Source organism: Vidua chalybeata, chromosome 13, assembly GCF_026979565.1.
Source record: "Vidua chalybeata isolate OUT-0048 chromosome 13, bVidCha1 merged haplotype, whole genome shotgun sequence".
Taxonomy (NCBI): domain Eukaryota; kingdom Metazoa; phylum Chordata; class Aves; order Passeriformes; family Viduidae; genus Vidua; species Vidua chalybeata.
In genome coordinates this window covers 11,844,941-11,865,710 of record NC_071542.1, presented here as the reverse complement: position 1 = coordinate 11,865,710, position 20,770 = coordinate 11,844,941, and positions in this window count along the sequence as shown.

Sequence of the window (20,770 nt, the reverse complement as noted above, 5' to 3'; positions counted from 1 at the left end):
TATACCAAATTTGTTATACCAAATTTGGACAACAGTACAAATACATAGCAAGTGGTATCTTCAGTCTTCAATTAACTCTTGAAAAAACAGACTTCAGTTAAAAGGATGACAAGAGAGAAAGATTCAGACATTCTGTGTCCGACTGCACATTCAATGATCAGAAATGTGGTACAATTACACTGTATTAAAAAAAATGCATGATTTTTCTTCATTCAGGCTATCACCTCTGGATTCCAACTACATACTCTAAGACAAAAGGATAGGAAAACTCAACTCAGTTCTGCAGTGCATCAAAATGCCTCAATACTCAAGAAAAGTACAGCACATAGAGCTGCCAGCCCCATGCACCTTTCTGCACTTTGAGGAAGTGAGCATTTTGCACTAGTAACCATCACACTAATCTCATATTACACCAAGAAATGGGCCTGCTGTTTTATTATGCTGTTTAAAAACACATCCCTCAAGCTTTGGGGATTTTTTGTGCCTTTCTTTTTGGTGGGTGGGCATGGGGAGGTGTTGGTAATGATCTGGGGAAGAAGGACACCTTGCCTTAAGCATGCAATACAGAGAACTGCACAAAGAAAAGTAATATTCTGTCAGCAACACAGAAACTTGGGGGTGAAAGCAAACATAGGGAAAGAGACTGGAACTACGAGGGTACCCCCATAGCAGACATCCTGTGCAAATACAACACCTGGCAAATGTTTGAACCACCACCTGTGGTAACAGAGAACACACCTGAAGAACCTCACAGTCTGGAACAACTCCTAGGCACACATTTAAACAACTAACATATCAACCAAAAAAGTGTATTTGTAAAAATTTGACATATTAAGAATGAGTCAGAGCTGACTTGCTTTCTTGCTTTTCTCAGACAAAAGAATCAAGTCACCTTCTCAGTCCTTTTTATTTTCCCTTTTTTTGTTTGGATTTTCCTCATAAAAACCAACATTAAAAAAAAAAAAAAAAAAAAAAACACACAGCTACCATGAAAGATAATAAAGGGAATAGCACACTTTCCTTGGAGAAACAAGGTGCAGCAGTAGGAACACACTAACTAGCACACGGGAGCCAGAGTAAAGAATTACAAAGTTCTGCAGTACTCTTGTCATAAATGCTTTCAGGCATCCTGTTATTTTATAAATACTTCACGTAGGGATAACATAGGCCTTTATTAATTCATCCTCCTGTTGAAAGGACAGGATCCTACAGCAAAGCTCTGTGACATGAGACACTGAGAGAATGTACAATAACTTGGAATTTCATTTGATTTCTATCCAAATAAATTGAATCAAACAGATTACAGAATAATTACAATTCTCTAAGTCAAAGAAAAAATCTGCAGCCTTTTCCCAGAATCTGTTTTGTGATTATCTTAAAAAAATGCTAGAGGATTTACTACTGCAGCTTACATGCTTTTTTAAGTAGCTTATTTCATCAGCTGTCTTAGAGCTGAGGGACCACATGAGTGTGCACTTCATCCCCTCTGGGCAACCCCTCCAAAATTATTGATTTCACAAGGCTGGTAATTCAGCTGGAGTGTCAACCTCAAAATCCATGAGAGAGGCCTCAACATAAAAGACTTAAGATCATTCTGCCTGGCAAAAGCTCCAAGGTTTTCCATGCCTAGGAAGTCTTCCATTTCAAAACACAGGAACTTTTCAGTGGAATATCAGCAAGGTGGTTATGGCACTGGTGAAGCAATAGAACCCTTGAAGGCTCACCACCAGCTTTTACATATAGTGTTCTGCACATAAATTGAGAGAGACTTCAATGGAAATGTTTGCATTTCAACACAAGTCTCCTTGGTGAGTGATCTAGCTTGTCTCTAAGATCAAAGAAATGTGCATTAACATCTTCTGGCTTGCACAAGAAAACACACACAGAACCCACCCATAACTCAAAGTGTAGTGAACTACAGAAAAGCAGCCAGGGAAAACAAGAGGAAACAGAATGGATAAACCAGATCATCCTCCAGAAACAGGACTAAATACAGATGCAGATTAGCCTGGCAAACTGAACATTTCTAGGAAGTGCTGATATGTCACTGTATTGCCAAAATTAGAAAAATTGTGTAGGAAGCAATTAGCTACTGTAGCTTCTCCCTACTTAAAATGATTGTTCAAGCCTATATTGTAATATGTGGTTGGTCACACCAATTCAGTATGTAAATGCATGCCATTTATTCAATCTCAACTTCAAAAAAAAATCAAATTGAGTCGAGAGAAATAACAGTTCTTTTCTTGACCATTCTGCATTTACACTACAATTCTATTCCCAACACGCAGCTTTGCTGTGCACATTGTATGTGTGTCCTCCATAATTAAAGCTTTATTTGAACCTCCCCCCTCTTTCCACAACTCTCTTAGTTAGATCAAAACAGTAGAGACAAAAACTGAAACATGCCTGGGGTGCAGGAGAGAACAAGACAGACTGTTTAGTGAAGTAGGTTAATGGTGTTGTGGAGGAAGGGGGCTGATTTTCACATCTCAGAACTGTTTAGCCTGCAAATATTACTGAAATCACATCTGGGAACAAAGCTCTGCTTTAAGTAAGTTCACCCATGAGTGTTGCTAAGCAATGGAGAAAAGATGAGGGAAAGGGAGGGTGCCTGACTTTAGGATCAGGAGGATGGATAGAAGATAAAGTAAGGCTTCTGCATAGCTTTATTTAGAAAAACTTTCAAGTTCTTTGTTTTTATTGCCTGTTTTCCAAACTACCTGTACTCTGATTAATCAGGTCTCATTCATTATCTATCCCAATGCACACCCAGCACAAAGAGAGGTGCTGCATCCTGGAGCACTGGCACAAACACTTGAGCACCAGACCTGCCAACATCTGTCTCTGGATTTAACAGGTAAGAACAGGAGAAGCTTTCCTGATGCAAATACTAAAGAATTTAATGTCTATGTTTTAGAGAAATACTGCAGATACTTGTTTTTATGTAACTTAAATTATGCAGTGTATGGGAAATAAAATACTTGTGCTAGCTAATGCTTGCTCTAACACTATTCTTATGCTGGTAGTTACAGAAAAGTGAAGTAGTTTATCTTGTAAGATCAATAAATGTCATATCTTCACCTTACTTAAATGAAGTTTTTCTGTCCACTCTCTACTGGCATCTTGATATTGTAAAAGTTTCTTGTTCTGCTTTAGCAAGATTGCTTCTTAGGAAAGCAACTACACATTTTCAGCTGTAGACAAATACATTGCCTTATATTATTTCCCAGAAAACATTTGTTGCCTTGTTCAGCTAAATGCCTCCATAAACTATAGCATGTACATTTGTAAAGCATGCATTGTTGGAACAGTAAATTGAATTCTTTGATTCATTTTTATGGGGCAGCAGTATTATTCTTCTTTTTTTTCTTTTTAATCATCATAAATACTCCGGAATGCTCATCTCTTTATTACTCAGCATTATATTCCATATGCTAAGGCATTTGCAGCCTCACAGGTCATTTCATAGGCATTAAACTTTTACTGTATACCTGTCTTTTTAACATTTGTTAATAACTCATCTGGAAAGAGAGTGACATTTGTTGCTGAGTAACAGATGTCTGCACACACGGCATGAACTAGGAGCTCTGAAATCCTAGATTATGATTAACTACATAGTCAGCATTCTTGTTAGAGATATTATGAAGGCCTTTCCCAAAACTCAAGATATTCAAAACCTATCACTTCTGCAGCACTCCACCAGTGTTCCCTGCACATGGGATGCATTTTCCTGACAGGCAAATGGCATTTAACAGACTAAACAATAGAAACTAATTAAGAAGATTGAGTGTTGTAATCACATTTTTATTTTATGCACCTTTAATGCTTTCAGAAGCTGAGACTCTGAACCAAACATTTTAAGCTCAAAGAAGCGTGGACACTGTAGAAAGGCAAATTAAGCCACATGCTGAAAAAACAACCTACAAGTTTTCCTCTGAAGTGTGATAAATTAATTACTGAGACTGGGAAGTTTCCCATGCCTAACACATAAAATAGGTCATCTCTTGTACTATATTTTATTTACATACACAGTCAGATGCAAATCTATGGGCAGTTGCTTTAGAGCTGAACAGGCACAGTCATATCATTGGTCATCCTCCAAGAACTCATCCAGGCAGTCCAAAACAAAGTCATCAAGTGGAAATATAGACCAGGATGGAAGAAAGATGCTTTGGATAAATTTCATATAGCAAACCTCTCGAAATGGATGACATGTAGAAAATGCACTGAGATCCATCATGTTGTATTGCCTAATTGACTTTTTTCCCCTTTTGCTTTTTCTTAATGAAAAGCAAGGAATGAGAGAAGAAGAAATCTTCCCTATCAGCAGCAGCAGGGATTGCTGCAGCAAGATGATAATTCCCTCCTGCTACTCTGCTGACAAGCACCAAGCTGCACAGGAAGAGCAGAGCATTTTAATCACGGGATTGAAAAATGCAGCAGTTCCTAAAGCTTCACCTTACCTTGGCTGATTTACATTAATTTAGGATCAACTGGCTTTCAGTGGAATAATGTTATCTATGGAAGATAACAGAGGAGGAAAAATTTGGTGGAACTTCTAGTTTCCTTGTGCATAATGTGCAAGGATCTATGTATATAAACAGTTTTGGAGCATCTTAGATAAGCAAGGACTATTGAATTCCTTAAAAGCACAGTGCAAACTTGAGGGCTCCTTAATTCCATACTAAATGTTTTCTAAGCGCCACACTTTCAAATACACACCATTGAAAGGATAAAAAAATACATTAGCAACTGGCAAGTCAGGGTCCAATCCAGTGTCCATTGGAACCATCAAAAATCCTGTGACAGAGGCCTCAAGGTTTTGACTCTGGCTTTTTCATCTTTTAAATTATCATTTATAACAAAGGCACTCCATAAGGAGCTGCTAAGACAAATGCAAATCTTCTGTCAAAGACAGTCAGACACCCCCCAAAATTAAAAATTTGAGCACACAGCAGCTTACAGGCAGCAGCTTTGGGCATGTGGCACAACATCTGCTACAAAAACACTAGAAAGCAGACCTGCGGCAAACTGGAGCGGTGCCAGCTCTCAGATTATCCCCCCTCCAAGGCTGTCAAGTGAATGGACAGATGGCAGCCGATGCACTCACAGGACAGTTAGCTCAGTTAACAATCAAGTATGCTAAATGATTTCAGATTCACTCTGCACCAAGCATTGTACTCTCCAGTGAACCATTAACACTGTGTCCTAATAGAAATATGGTTTGGTATGAAGGAACTGGCAGATCCTGTATTTTACAAGACAGTTTCTCTGGAACAATTTGTCAGGGAACATTAGATCTGCCTTCATGAATAAAGTGAGAATCTGCCAAGTTTGCCAGGCGGGTTTGTTCATAATTTTAATTCTGCAGTGTTTGAAGAGAGAGGATGGAAACAAACAGGAAGATGCAGGTCAGTTACCCACACAAGCTGCTGCCAGGGACGCACGCAGTGGAAAGCAGGAGGGGTGTTAGGAGCACACAGGTCTCACATCACAGCAGCTGTGCCCCTGCAGTGCTGCCTGCCTGCTGTAGGGCATCACACAGCTTTCCTGGACAGGACAGCTATCACAAGCAGCCTGCTGGGTGACACACTTGTCACCCAAGTGCGCAGATGTGAAAACTCATCCCAGAAAAGCTAATGGTTCTTGGGTTTAAATGGGTAAAAGTCTGTAAAGAAAATTTGGCCCTCATATATCAAGAGGGCAAATAATTCAGCACATAGCATACAGGTGGATTTTGACCTCAGCATCATAAGAGACATCTTTAAATACTTCCCCCTTATAGTTAGATATGATTGCCTTTAAGGACGGTTGTAGACTTAGTGACAAACTTATTCTATTGATTTACTTTTCCATAAATCAGCAGGGCAAGAATAGTCTTTGAAAATAGATGTTGGTTTCTTCTCCCACCTCCACCCTCTGCTCCTGTTGCATATCCCTTTCATCTGTCCACCCAAAATCCTATGTAGCTAAACAGCTGGTCAAAAGTGTAATAGAATTTATTTATTACATATTTGGCTCCCATGACCATTTTATTCATCATTGTGGCACCTAATAAATACCCTGAGAAAATACACAACCACCAGCCCTTTTCTGCCTGCATTGGAAAAATCCTTCAGCAGAAAGCAGGGGAGAAATCCAAGAAAAACAAGTGGAAAAACAGAAGGACAGGGAAGAGAGAGAACTTAGCTCTGTTGAAGGAGGTAGGAGTTGTGCCATGGATACCAGAAAAGCAGCACCTCACACTTCTTATCTGTTATCTCAGTTCCAAAGAGTAGGACTGAAGCAAATTGGAAAACCTAAAGCATTTCCAGTGGGAAATCAACAAATGAGTTCCCCACACAGTCAAGTAAGTTCACGCTGGAGAGCAGCAGCTTCCAACCAGCACTGAGGACTTGTGCTTTGGACTCACACTCAGAACTCTCCCAGAGCACAGAGCTCATAGTGCTGCAGGTGCTGAGCCCAGAGCAGCTGCAATGCATGGTGCAGGGCTGCAGGTGCTGAGCCCAGAGCAGCTGCAATGCATGGTGCAGGGCTGCAGGTGCTGAGCCCAGAGCAGCTGCAATGCATGGTGCAGGGCTGCAGAACTCCCCTGCAGGGCTGTGCCTGCCTGGGCTCACTGAGAGGGCTTCACACAGCTCTGCTCACTTTCCCTTTCTACTGTGACACTGGTTTTCTTCAGAGATGTTCACAGGGCATTGCCAAAGTTATACCAGGAAGATCAGCAACAGCAGGCAAGAACTCCTATTCCCTGCTCTTCCCATTCCAACGTGGAAAGGTGCCACAAAAATATCAGAGCAGGAGCAAGAACTCTGCCAGTGCATTGAGCTCCTCAGCTGTCCTCCCTGCAGCTTTCCTCTCTCTTGAGGAGGCAATGTTGTGACCCTGGTGTGTGATCACCAGAGCAGGGAGTCAGAGATGCAATTTAAAAAAATAACGAGCAAACCGGTCAGAGATGGAGACACAAGCAATCTCATTTTCTGGCTCAACTTTATGAAGATCTGATTAGACCTTAGTGAAATTTAATCTTTGCCTTCCAGATCTTCTGAGACAACAATTAAGATCTCCTGAGCTCATAAAGTACCCAGAGAGGAGAGATACCACCTAACCAGGAAAATGGCTGAGAAAAATTATTTTGCTTGGCACTAATCACCAGGTAAATCTGCAAAACATGTCATTAAAAAGTAAATTATGAAAAGCTACACATCACTATTTTCAAACACAAGAATACACTTTATTAGACAAAGTAATAAAATAATATGAAAAAGACAAGACAAATTAGCTACAGCAATAATTAGGAATACCAGACATTCAGAAGAGAGTATTTGTTCAAATTGCTAAGATAGTCAAGAGACAGAAAATTTGACTCCCAGCAGTCCCACAGTGCTAACATTTCTTTTTCCTACTATAAATTTACAGCAAAACCAAACCAACCTACCAGATATATTTTTATAATATTAGCCCTTCCCCAGAACAATTCTGCTTCAAAACCACTCATTAAGCTGGAACTGGCAAAACCCAAAGTTCCAGTCTTTTATTCTCAGCCAGAGGATTCACATTTCTCCATGTCCTTGTAGCAGCTGTTCCTACATTGCCTCATGAGACAAAGAAATATGGGAATTTTATGACTTTCCTCAAAACATTTTTACTTTCATGGACAGAGAATACATGGAGTCATTAACCCCACAAGAGGCCACACTAATTACTGCTTCCTGGATGTGCTCAGCACAGATCTACGGAAAGCTCCCACTGCAGGAAGTGCTGGTTTTTGGGTGTCTTGCCCCTCTGCCAGCTCAGTGGTGGCAATGGCACCAAAAGAAGCCTTTCTGCTCGTTCAGCATCTGTGGTGGAATATTTGCCAAGGGTTTGATCTTGGCCCCTTGGTTTGTGCCTACAGTGCCCAGGATTCCCAGGCCAAACACAGCCAAACCTTTCCTGCTTTGGGGTTGCTGCACCCACCACAAGGCATGGCACGGTGTAAAACCAGCAAATCCTACAACACTGATGTTTCTTGGATTCTTCCAATGCTCTGCTTACAGTCCAACAAGATCAGCTTTTGCAGCTTGCAGGAAAGAAAGCAAGCAATTCTTACCAAGGTACAGCAATCTGGGAAATTAAAACAGAAAAGGAAAAACCAGATATGAACAGGTGGTAAAATTGTATTTCCAATCTTCTCCTCTAATAATGTAGTACAGCAGCCATCTCCAACCAACTCATCATACCAGACAAAGTGATATATGCAGGAAATATTAAATATTAAACAAACAGATGCTAAAAAAATTCTAAACTGTGGATATGCAGAGTCAAAATAATTGAGGACGATGTGCATGTACTAAGTAGAGTTAAAAACTAGAGATGGTGTATATATATATATATATATATATATATATATATATATATATGATCTAGGAACTCAATTTGATTTTTGCATGCACTGATTCTCCCATGCCCTTTTTGTTGCTTATAGAATTCTTCACTTATTAATTCCATGTCTCATACAGCCATGCAACAAAAACATGGTTATGTTGTATATAGTTACCCAGCAGAACGTCTGTGGAATAAAGTTTGCTGATCAAAATCCAATTTTAATCATGCAATTAAAAAGTCTACAGTAATACTGCAATTACAATACTTTTAAAATGCATCTGTGCAGAAAGCTAGAAGACTGGAATGAATATGGTATTCTGATCTCTCACTGTACAAGTGTACAATAATTCTCAATCTGTTCTTGCCTGGGCAAGTCAAAGTGTGTGCAACATTCAAGATTAATTAGAAGGAACACGTGTTCCTCATGAATGATGCCATGTCTAGTACTATATGTAAATTAACTCATGTCAGCATGGGCCATGTTGTGTCATGATTTTTCCTTTTTTTTTTTTTTTTTGGGAAAGGATGTACAATTTTTTGATTGCAAGTACTATAGATTGTTGACTTTACAATAGCTGTAGAGAGATTTTATAAAAATAAAACATTGGGCAATATGTAAGTTGGTTTTCTGCTAGGTTTTTTGTCATTTTTTTGTTTGATCTTTGCCAACTAACTGGAATAAGAGAATTCACAAGGTATGAATACATTATATTCTGTTTGGGCATCTCTAACGTGAACAGAGTGGTTATCACAAAGACTCCACAGCAGCCACCTCTTCCCAGCTTATCGCCTTGAGGAAACGGCGCTGCCTCCAACACCAAACACAAAATAACATCACATTACACATGCAAAATCCAAGGTCTCAGCTTTAACTGTCCTTTGATCTTCCATAACTGAAGGAAGTGTAAACCAAGATCAAGTTTATTAACTACAGATCAAAGTGCAACCTAGCTCTTCCCCTTCCAACAGCAATTAAAGACTGGAGGTAAATTTCTAGAGAAAATTATTTTGAGATATATAGGTTATTGTTGCAATCACTGCATGTGCCATTCCAATTTAAAAACACAACTTCAGGATACTATGACCCATATTTCTCCCAGCTTTTACTTGGAGATTCCTGTTCCTCCTCTGGCATTAGGGTGTTTGTTAATTGCAAGAGTGGACACATAGCACCATGTTAAGAGCTAACAAAACTACTGCAGTAATACAGTAAAAACTTAGAGGTTCAATAATTTTCAAATGCATTTTCTCCTCAAAATACATTCTTCCAACTAATTCAGCTGTACTGGGAGATTGGCGGTACAGGTTATTTGAAAACTCATTAGGTATAAAAAACCAAATATATTTCTCCAGCCTTGGAAATTGCCTTCTGTTCCCAGTATCATGTGAATTCATCACTTAAGTGCACAGCAAAACAAAAAGCTTTACTGCACTTGGATTTCACTTTTAGGAGCAGTTTAGTCACCTTTTATAACCCAAGAATTGCAATTCTTTACCATAGCAGCAGCTTCAAAAACATTATAGTGTCTAATCTTTTTGAAACTTAATTGTAGCATGCTCTTAATATGGCCTTTAAAATAAGACATAATCTAAGTATCATAAAAACCTTGCAGCTTCTTACACAATTAAATTCTTTGAATGAAATGACTTGCAGTTTTGCAAGTCAAAGCAGCAGATGTATATGCTAAAGCACAATTCAGAGTAATCAGATGCCATTAATGATTGAGACTTATGACTGAACTTTTTTTCCGAATATAAAGCAATATGAAACCAAGATATCTGTGAATTACATGCTCTTTGAGGGTATTCATACAGATATATCGGTTTTGAAACAGGACAAATGTTTTCATTGCACATTTGATCATTCCCACAGCAGTCAGCAGGAGGTTTGGGGTACAGTTTGGGGTACAGGTGTCAGGAGTATAAGAGTGGTTCTTGTAAAGCATCACCACCCTCAGCTTCCACCATGCTAAGTCAGCCCACCTAAAACAACATGTCCTAAAGTAGATTTTATTTCTTAAAATACCAGTTGAGAGACAAGTGATAACAGCTAAAACTCAGACTACCTTCTTTATTAAAAATAACACAGTCCTCTCTTCAAATTAACACTTTCACCCCCTCTTCTTCAGCTCATCTCCTGTACCCTCTGTTACATTCCAGTGCCACCAGACCCTCACATCAGTGGCTGGATTGCGACCAGGGTTCATCATCTTACAGCTGGTTTCAAAACCACACGGTAAATTAGCATTTACCCTTACAGATGCCCAGCAACCATTACCACACCATATTCAGCTCTCTCCTTATATTGGCAAGTACTGCTCAGTATAAAGAGTTGGGTTTTTTTAAAAAAACATTCCACAACTACAGCCAATACTGACACGTTTCCTTACATTCCCAAATTAGTTGCATAATGCTGCTGCCCTTTTGTAAAGATAGATCACACTGGCACTTCAGAAATGGCTGCAGTTTCCAAGTGATGACAGAATTTCACATCCCCGCCCTATTCCCACCGAGTGCCAGGATCCTTCCCAACGCCTGCAGCAATGCTTTGAAGTAGGTGCAAATGCAGCAAATGCAAAAGATTAAAGGATTCTGGAGTTCATGGAAAGAGGTGCAGAACTCACTATCACCAGAAAGATTCAACTAAACATTTTAAATTTTTATTTAAAGAATTTCATCATGAGAGGAGTTACACCATAGTACTTTTCCTCAGGATATATTTTACATAACTGTCTGTGCTGCCTGTGACTAAATCCTTAGATGCATAGAAATGGACACATGTTCAGCCTTCCACCATCGTTCTCCGAGACAGTGCAGATCTCACACACAGATAACAGCATACCAAGAGCTGAAAGGCTAAAAAATGTTCAAAATAGACAGCAATATTACCTCAACATTTTCTTTTTTAAGCAGCTTTCATGCAGAATGTTTAAAGGAGAAGTTTCACATTTAAAACATCCTCCTACAGGGGGAAGCTGCAATATTTCTGACAGACATTTTCATTTTTGTTTGGCATTTCACTTACTCAGTGTCAGTTTAGGAACTAGGAATCAGGGCTTTCAAAAATCAACTGATGACATGAGTCCCAGTCACTGTCTGTCCCTCCTAAGGTGGCTTACCAAGCATTGTTTCTATTAAGGCAGGGGAGAGGAAAAGTGGTGTTGATGGTGATTTTTTTTTAAATTAATCCTTCAAATCACAACTGTTAGCCAAGTCAAAGTTGAATATTCAAGTAACAAAGATTTCCACCTCAGTCACTGTTGCTGAATGTCCTGGAGTGTGCCAGTAGCAAAACCTGTATACCCACAGGGTAGCACCAAATCTGTTCACTAAGACATTTTGACATCAGCTTCCAGAAGATGCAGTATAACACAGGGTGCTGCAAATTTAGGCCATAAAAGAATCCCTAAAACTTCCTGATGAGTATACAAACAGTAATAAAGTCCATCAGCTATAGTGATATTTTATTTCTATTATTATCTAGAGATTAGTATGACAGATTTGGAAACAGAACTGGTCTTAGATTAAAGGCCATAAATTGAGCAGAGAAGCAGAAGTGCCCTCTGTCTCTCTACTATTTCTATTCAGCTCTGGGTCTGTCTGCTCAAACCTCATCCTCAAACTTGAGCTCCAGCCTCTTCCTTTCCCAGATGGCATATCTTGCCTTCCCCAATCAGGGCCTCAACACCACATCCCTTTTCCTCTGTTCCTAACACCACAGGCCTATTCTCCCAGCCCACCACAAAATCTTTCACTTCCTGCCCACATCCATGTTCCTTCCTTGCCCTCTGCCCTGACTGCAGATCCCAGCGCTGCCTCGGTGATGCAGAGCAAGCAGCAGCAGTGTGTGCAGCAGCACTGTGTTGGAAGTATCCTGCAAGAGCTGAGCCACAATAACCACAGCAAGATGCTTTTAGATTTACTGAACCCTTGGATCCACAGCTCCCACAAACCCGCATGGAAGGACATAAATTGTGCTGAACTGTCCACCTTACAGCTGACCCAAATAAACTCTAGTTAGGCTTCTGTTACTGATGCTCTTTCATTTTAGAATCGACACAAATTGTCTAAATACATTCAACAGGGGTTGAGTTTGGATTTTCTCCTAAGACCTGCATTGCTGAAATGAAGTGAAGCAGATCCAGTTTCTCTTCCTGGACCTGTGATACACCATAACAGATTTGTCCTATTTCTAATACTTGTCTCCCTCCCCCATCCTAGACTGAACTGCAGAAACAATTTACACATGGGTATTACCAACTTCACTGTCCTTGTATAAGACCTCTTCCTTTTTGATCTGTTTCCCATTGCTTTATTAAAATTTAAGGAAGAGAGGAAGACTGGGAAAAAGGATGAAATGAGGGAGTGTTAGTTACAGAGTTTGAACACTTAGAACTGCTGCAAGGTAGAGAACACAGTATAACTAGTAGAAATATTTGTAAAAATAGGTTTAAAAGCCTAACACATAAACAGTACTCTGAGTTACAGTGCTTTATGCTTAACAGAGTCAGCATGAGAGCCCTAAGGCTACAGTAAAGTTAATAAGCATGAACAACAGAATTGCCAACACCAGGACACAGTTTATATGTATCCTGTGCACATGCTTTTTCAAATGTAACTAATTTTTACTGAAGATAAATAGGAATACTAATGAGTATCTTAGCCTGTGGCACTGGGTTGGCAAGGTACCACACTCAATGAGAAAGCACAACAAATTTAAGAACTTCTAAAAATATATTAGCAGTAATAGCAATTTTTAGCTTCTTGCTGTTTTGTCTTATATTTTCAGTGAGACCTAGTGAAGTCATTAGACTTATGCAATGATTTCATTTTCTTCACTTGTGTAGAGCAAGTCAGGCTTTTCTAAGAGGGTCAGTGCCAAGATAGTGGTATTTGATCTATCTTCTTTCCCAGCTGGAAGCCCATTTTCTCTCCCCTAAGTCCTAGTGGTGGAACACTACCCTAAACTACTACATCCTCAGACCTCCTCTGAGCTTAGGAGCTAAAATTATAATTTTTCACCAATACAGTCACACCTAGAGGCCCCAAGGAGTGAACAGCTAACACTGTTTAATCTAGTCTGCCCCCCACTCCTTCTCAACAAGTCCTTTAATAACCCAAAGGTGTGAAGAGATGAAAGCAATACAGCAAGAGCCAACAACTCAAAATACTAAATAACTCTATTCCCTGACTTGTGACTTCTAAGTTTCCTTGGCCAGTCCTCAAAGGTTCTTCCTGAGACCAGGAGGCCTTATCTGATGGAATTCAACATCAGTAACTTCAAAGTCATGCTCTGCAGGCATGGTGGGGAAATCAATCCAACTGTGATACACAGTTTTTAGATCAGCTATTGCCACTCAGAAAAGAAACCTGTGAACCTGCCCGTGGAAGTGTCAGCTCAGTGTTCATCAACAAAGGAAAAATGAGTCAGAGGAACAATCCTCCAAGGAAAAGAGAATGAAATCCAACACACTTTCGTGTGTCTGTCACTACAAACTTGGATGGTGGAATTCAAGTTTTGTTCCACTTTTTTAAACTGTATTCTTTGCTTCTTATCCCAAAAGAACACTGGGGACAAGAACATTCTAGAAAAAGAATGACAATTATGGATAGAAAATGTCATCAACACTGAAAGAGACTAGAAATATTATACTCTTTCAGACTGGAAAAAAAGGGATTTAGATGGGAATAAACTATCACAGCAGAGTTTTTGATTTTAAAACACTTTTCAGTGCTAGAACACTTATTCAAAGCACAACTCTGAAGACCCAATTCAGATCCAGATTGTTATGGGCAAATCCCTCAGAGCCCCCAGCCAAAAGGTCATTTGAAGTGGCACACAGCAGTCAAGAAAAGAATTGTACAGTGTTTTCACCACCACCACCACCTCAGCCAAAGGACAGGACCAGCCCAGGCTGATTCAGTGTTCCTACCAGATGGTGTGTGCCAAGAGGCTCCCACGGAGCACTGGCTAGAAGCTGAAGCTGCCCCCAAGATAACCTGCAATCTGAAATGGGAGATTGTGCAAAGACACCACCTGCTCCCCCTTGCAGTGTAAGCAAGCCTCTGGATGGGAGCCAGTCCCAGGGGCAAAGAATTCTGCTGCTTGTTCACACATACATGCACAAGAGATTGAACGTGTTTTTTCCTAGTGCAGAATTCTTATTCCATAAAACAGGGCTGTTGGGTATTTTCTCACTCCCCTCCTCTGTAGATACCGTGTAGACTGAAGAGAAGAGAATGAGAAAAATTTATGCCTTCTTGAAAAACTCTTTTTTAATGAATTTAACTCCTTCCACTGCCTTAGGCAGAAGATTCAACCCAAGATGAACATGTGTTTTCATACTTTCAAGCAAGTCTCATCAAGACCAGGCTTACAAATGCAGCCCAGAAGTAACACAATCAATATTTTCCTATAATGTGGCCTAACCCATTGTAGAAGGCTTTGCATATAAGTAAGATGATGGAAAGAGAGCATTTCATTCTTTGAAATTTAAAACCAAGAATTTCTGCCAGAAACCGTCCAGTATTTTTCACCAAAAAGGAGACTTGGCCACCCAACCCCACAAGGCCCTGATACAAGCAGCTGTGCTCTCCCCTCCGCAGCTCTAGTACAACACCAAACCTCGAATTTTAATCCTGCACCTTTCTGTGTGGCTGTCTTTGGGCATGGTGATCCCAGCTTTCTCTCAGGCCTTTGTATCACAAAGTTATTGTAGACAGAGACCAAAGCCTGTGTCCACTGGTGTAAGAGCACTGACCATGAAGGAAGCACACACCCCACCAGAAACAAACTAATACTGAATTGAATTCTCTGCTCTGTTATAAAGAAAAGGAGCAGAGTGTGTCGTAGCTTTTGCCTCAACCTGGAAACGAAACTCAAGATAATTTTAGTAAGGAGGTAATATAAAAGGTGATCTTTATTTGGAGGCTTCAAGAGGCAATCATGGAAAGATATCCACAAAATCACAAAATCCTACCCCCCCCTCCCCCCCGGATGAGTATATTTTTATAGGCTTTATGAAATTAGCATAATTGATAAAAAGGACCAATTAGGGGGACAAGTGGTGATGCAATTCCCCCGCAAGGTGAGCCCCTTCTCTGGAGTCCCCCCCTTGGCACTAGCTGTACTTTGTCCATGACAATGGATCTGGAAGAGTTGTTCTCAGCCTTGGTTCCCGGCGAGAACCAAGATAGCACAGAGCCTTGTACCTTCTGGGGCTTGGAGCTCTGGAATTTGTTTTGTCTGTCTGCTTAAGAAAAGGCCATGGAATAGTACAGGGAAAACTAGTCATTAATACAATAGACTACAGAGAATATGTGTGTGAAGAATACAGGGAACATAGAAAAAAAGGCAAAACCTAAATGACATCAGTGTGAGCATGGCAATTGTTATCTGAGATCTAGTTCATGGGAGAATCAGCTCTAAGACTCTGTGTTGTAATATACCAGTCCAAAGAAAATGGAAAGGAAGTGCTTCAAATACTGGTACAACATTTCTTTTCTAATTCAAGCACTGAGGAGGATAGCCTAAGGGTTGCTTGACATTACCAGCCCATTGCTCCAGGACTGGTCCTGCAGATCAAACTTCAGCATAAGTTGAGCTGTCCCTAAGGCATCCTGCACTGTACACCTGGATTTTTTACGTCTGACCTTGTCCAGGAGACACCTGCTGCCCTGCCTTGGGGAACAATAGGCTGTTAAAGGTTTCCACATGTCATGACATTTAATAAATTTGAGGTTTGGGTTGGGGGGGAATTGCAGGGATGAAGATGAGAAGCGGCTCATAGGTGACTGAAGCAGTGGGTCAGCTTTGCTCTCCTGGCTGGCAATCTCCCAAGCCACTGACCTCCCAGAGTCGGTGAAGTGTCTGTCACAGGGTTTTCCCTCTGCAGTTTCACACCCCATTAACATGCCCGGCAAAGTCTACTGTCTGCACAGGAGGAAGCATCACCTCCTGAATCTTTACATCACTCACTACTGTTTTGACAGTGCTTGATTATAACCTATGGTGTAAAAAAATCAAATGCATTTGCCTGCCTGCAGTGCAGTGTGAAAATATTTAGCAGTTACATGGTATAACCTTCCAAAGTTATATCCAGATATTAAATTGCAAAGAAATATTCTGTTGACTGCTTCTAGCAGAAACACTGAGAGAATTATTTTAACAGTCTCAAAATTATCCATTACTGTGGAAGAAACCAAAAACAGGCATATCTGGAAGGGAGCAAGATCCAACAATATAGAAATACAAAGTCATGACATGGAGGACAGCTGTGGAAAACAAAATTAGCAATGCTTTCACTGGTCAGAGCACATACTGAAATGATAGCTAGAAACCCAGAGTGATATTATTATGCTTTTGTTATATGACCTTGTCAGAACTTCACTTGGCTGGAGAAAGTCTTGTAGTTCTGTTCTTTCATTTCACCCCTAGAGCCAAGTATCACTTAGATACATTTATTTTCTCAGCAAGTCATTTTAGGAAGTTGTAATTTTACTCAATATACACAAAGTAATTTCTCTGTTCCAAAAAAAAAAAAAAAAAGAAAAAAAAAAAAAAAAGAGCCTCTATCCAAACTTGTGCATCTAAACAGTAAGGAAAAGCACTTCATTACCAGCCATTCAGACCACATCTTTGTTGAAAAATTGTAATGAATAGCACATTTATACTACAGCTTACTTATGTTCTAAACTATGTTTTGACCACTATACCCACACTCAAAAGCCTTCCTGTCCACTCTTGCATATCACACAATTATTACAGTGTAAAGTGAAATTCCTATTTTGCTTCCAACTAAAATTTCTAAACATACACATTTGCAGCATAAGTCCTGCTAAAATGCTGGAAGACAGAGCCTATACCAGCAAATGTATATTTGCTCTTACTATATCCACATGGTCTATGCTGCTTTCTGCTTCCCTGGTTAACAGCCCTCTCATTCCTGCTATGAAAGCTGCTGTGTTAAGTTGACCAATGCCTGGCATTTCCCCAGGATCCTTCAGTTGCCAAAGAAAAAACCTAAAAGTGTAGATAAAACTTATCATGCCTCTGTATTCATTAGATGTCCTGAGCAGTGCTTGGAAGGCACTGGAACAGTAACACCTACAAGAGGTCAGTAGAATAAGGGTCAATTATAAATAAGAGAGCAAAGAGGTCTTGAGTTAGATGATCTCTGAAGGTACCTGAACCATTCCTCAGTTTCCAGGCCATTATTAGCAAATTCAGCAATGGCAACATTGCTGATACAGGATCAGACCTCCTTTATCATCACTTTGGTCTTGTAACTGTCTAACAATTTACTACCTGTCTAACAATCTAATTAAACTTTTTTCCTGCTAAACACCATGATGTGGTCAGGCCACATCATGAGCCACTGCATGACAATTTAAGTTATCAGAAGGAACAAAGCAGAAGGTCAAGTCCAAAAGGTCAGCTCCTATTTGCTGCCTTTCTCAGCAGGTGCTCATAGCCCTGATTTTCCTCAGCAAACACCCGTAGAATGGTGATCAGCTTTTATAGACTTCAAATACTCACACACACCTTGCAGCAAATAAATTTTGGGAACCAAAGTACCACTGCAGGCTTGAGTAGGGCTTGGGCAGTCTGTCCTTTCCAAGGCAAGCATCCTGTTACACTGAGCACATCCATCAGCCATTAAAATATATATAAGCCAACTTCAACTGGCCATGAACTTCTGGGCTGACATCTCCCAGGTATCACCAAGTTTTTATCACAAGCTTCCTGACCCTTATCAGAAAAGGCACAGAATTTCCACATCCCCTATGCTGACTTCAGTGTGCGATGCCAGCCATATGTCACTGACTCCACACACCTGCTTCAAGGGCAACAAGCTAGACTGTGACTTTCACCAAATCCCTACATCCTGCCAGGAATTAATTTCTCCCTCAAGCCCTCCTGACATTTCTGTGGCTCAGAAACTGTTAATTAAACACTTGCAGTCATGTCCTTTTCTCCCGGTTTGCATCCTGAATGCAACACGAGTGCAGCTGCAAGCAAGAACCATTCATCTGCCTTGCTTCCAGCTGTATTTGTCTACAGCAAGGAGCAGAGCTGAACTCGGAGAACCCTTCTCTGGAGCCATAATGGACAAGGGAACCCTAACATTAACCTAGTGCAGCAATCCTGAAGTAATTAAATCCTTGAGGAGCACACAGAGAACCCCGTACCCCACAACTGCAGCTGTATTGCCACGGGTACACAGGCATCAGTCATGCAGCTCTCCCCTTGGAACTTTGCAGCTGTGCTTTGTGGGCTTCAACCAGCACACAGCGAGCCTGAGAGCTGCTGCAGATGCCTTGAACCAACACATGGAAAAAGTTTCCAGCTTAATTTCAAGATTATATTCTTCCAATAGATTTTTATCTTACATACACCAAAAAATTTGCACTCCTGGAGGTTTTTTCCCAAAACTGTTTCCGTGTAATTTTGCCTACATGCACAGGAGAAATACTTTAAACCTGCTCCTTTAACTGTTTGCTTAAGTGGATGCTATTGCTGTGAATTATCTTTCTTTAGTCACAGCTGCCTCCCAATGGATTTCTTCTGTTTCTTACAGGGAATTTAACAGCAGTCTCTCCAATCCAACAGAACTGACAAGCTGCTTTAGTTTAGTGAGGCTCCATGCTGGGCGAGTCCCAGAACCTCCTATTCTTTACAAACAGCATTTCTTTTTAAAAGGTGCAGAGAGTTTGTTTCCATATGCTCAGGATTTCTCAATACTGCTGTTCTTACAAACTAGTAAATGAATGCCTCCAGCTAGCAGTAACATTTCTATCAATGTAACAGCCCAGCCCACAGGGATCTAATTTACTGAAACTGGTTAAGTGCTACACAAACATCATCTAGAGAGATTAATTGGCTGTTAAAGTTTGATTGCTTTGCAATCCCTTGGTGATGGTTGGAAAATGAAAAAGTGATCTTTTGTCATTACGTAAATACCTTAAGGTACAGTATATATGCAGGGCTTTGTGTACATTTTATAAACACAGCAAGTCTTCAGTGGGTAGGAGAGCCATGACCCATTTATTTATACTGAAGTTTATTTAGTATATTCATTATGGATGACATTTTCCTGAAGTTTATTTAGGAGCAAAGTCTTCCCAGGCTGTAATTAATCCAAATTAAAACACATTTATGCTGATCATTAAAGCAATTTGTTGCAGACAAGTTTCCATTTGATCATTTCCCAAAGTCTGTATTACTGTATTCTGAATCTTCCATTTCCTAAGTGCAACTTTTAATTTCTTCATCTAAAAAAAAAAAAAAAATATAAAAATACCATAAGCCAGATACCCCTGGCTTCTGGAATTTTTCCACTCAGAGATTCCCTGAAGTTATAGGGGAATTTGGTGTCAGTCTTCTATTACTCAGATTTCTCCATTTCTGGTTTGTAAAACTCCTGTTTAACCAAGAGTTTTATAACCCTGGTTTTCTCAGGGGGAGAGCCCTAATCAGATGTGAGGAAGGGTGTAGGGAACAGCTCAAAGCTCTGTTCGCTGACCATGCTACAAGATCCTGTGAGGATCTCAGGACCAGAGACCAGCCAAATGAACTGTCAGTATGATCATTCCAAGCAACTTCAGCAAATGAAAATAGCTGATTTACACAGTGCAGTCCTGTGGATATAAGAAACTTCTTTTTCCTGATAAATTGTCCTAATATTTTCACAAGCTGCCTCATTAAAAACACATCTCCAATACCTACAGGCATGCTCAGAGGGATAGGTCCCCCCCATTATTGTTTGTATCAGTGTTTAGGATGGTGCAGTAAGGAACAGAAATCCATAGGCAACAGAGTAAGAACAAGTGCTGTGAAGATCAGAGTGGAATTACTGAAATCACTACTAGCAATGTGAATAAGAAAATAAATGTTTTTCAGATTCAGGAGAATTTGAAGCTCTTGCACTGTAGGAAAAATCCTTTTTATTCTTAGCCTCAGGAAAATCTGATCAAGAATCAGCAATACGAAATCCTCAGCATCCCACACTAAATTGCTCTTCCACTGATATATGACTAAATATCCATAATAGTTCAGCATCTGGGTTGCATGTAAAGCTTTACAGAGGGTGGGAAAAAACTAAGAACCATACCACAGACCTCATATAAAACAGCCTTAAAATAGACTTTCCAAAGGCAGGGCATGAAGAATTTAAACAATTTGCAGATAGCGATATGTTTATAGTCTGGATATATGAACAAAAAAACACTTTGTTGCATGCTGTACGAGTGTGACAGCCCATTTATTGAGGACTTTGCACAGTTCTGAAAGAGAGAAAACTGAATAAACCATCTCCTCCAGCTGGGGTGTAGGGCAGAGGATGGGAGTTAAATCTTTAGTGAAGTCTACAGCTGGTGCAGGAAAATAGGTAATGGCCTTTTG